The following is a 1136-nucleotide window of genomic DNA, read 5'->3' on the forward strand; positions in this document are numbered from 1 at the left end:
ATCTTACTTTTGAATGATGAGGGAATTAGGTGGAAGAACGTTTGTCGTTTCGGAAGGACACAGGGGCGGAGGCGTCAGCGGCGCAGGATCCTGCTCTCCCCCCTGCGCCCCTGTGCCACTCAGAAACGACAAACGTTCTTCCACCTAATTCCCTCATCATTCAAAAGTAAGATGATAAAGTTTTTTCACATTATTTATGTTCTCTTCCTTTTTTTCAATATAAATAAATTAAGCAGCGAAGTCGGATGCTTGCAAGTTGAAAATTTTAAATTTACTGAATGGCAAATCTTTCTTTTTTTTGGTTTATTTATAGTTACAATTTTCGCTTATAGTTACTGTGTGGTTCTTTTTTTTTAGGATTAAAGAATTATCATGAAAGGTGACTATGAGTAGTTCTCGTCGATTGAATTTTGAGTTAAGTGAAGATGATTCTAAAGAAAATGAAGGCGGTTTGGTTTTTGAAGCAGATGATGAAGAACGTTCCATTCATGTTCAAGGTATTAATAATTTTATTGAAATTATATTGAATAGTTTTAGATTGAATACATGCATTGGTGATTAGTGTGTTTCTATTATTTGATTGAATCTAAAGGATCGAACATTGGAAATAATACAGTGATTCACCAGTTATTCCAGAAGAATCAATGCCAAAATTGGGTATAAGAATTCCTAACAAAAGAGGAAGCGTATGAATTTTACTTGAGATGCTAACAAGTTGGATTTGGCATAAGAAGGTGTAGAACACATACTGATCAATCCGGGAAATTACTTGATAGAGAGTTTTGTTGTAGTGCACAAGGTAAAAGGGAAAGTAAAACGAGATATTTATGTGAAACAAAAAACTCGGTCCTGATAGTTTGTTGTAATGCTAAAATGAAGATTAGTTGTCGGAATACTACCAAGTTTTCTGTGGTTCAATTTGTTAAAGAGCATAATCATTATCTTTCAAGTCCAAACAAAACACATCTCTACAGATGTCATAGGAATATATCTTCTTCTGCTGCAATACAAATTGAGATGGCTAGTGATGTGGGAATCCCCCCTAAAGCATCTCATGATCTTATGGCTAGACAAGTAGGTGGGAGGGAGTATTTAGGCTTTATTCCTGATGATTATAAAAACGACTGTGATCCAAA

The 1136-nt window shown here is 35.0% G+C and overlaps 1 pseudogene; it reads left to right on the plus strand.

Annotated features, from left to right (window-relative positions):
- Positions 1 to 385: 385 nt before the first annotated feature.
- LOC141815767 (protein FAR1-RELATED SEQUENCE 5-like) lies at positions 386 to 1126 on the plus strand (annotated as a pseudogene).
- The last annotated feature ends 10 nt before the right edge of the window (positions 1127 to 1136 follow it).

This window comes from Curcuma longa, unplaced genomic scaffold (genome assembly GCF_044706935.1).
Source record: "Curcuma longa cultivar G26 ecotype Majalengka, Jawa Barat unplaced genomic scaffold, ITB_CL_G26_1.1 contig_10069, whole genome shotgun sequence".
Taxonomy (NCBI): Eukaryota; Viridiplantae; Streptophyta; class Magnoliopsida; order Zingiberales; family Zingiberaceae; genus Curcuma; species Curcuma longa.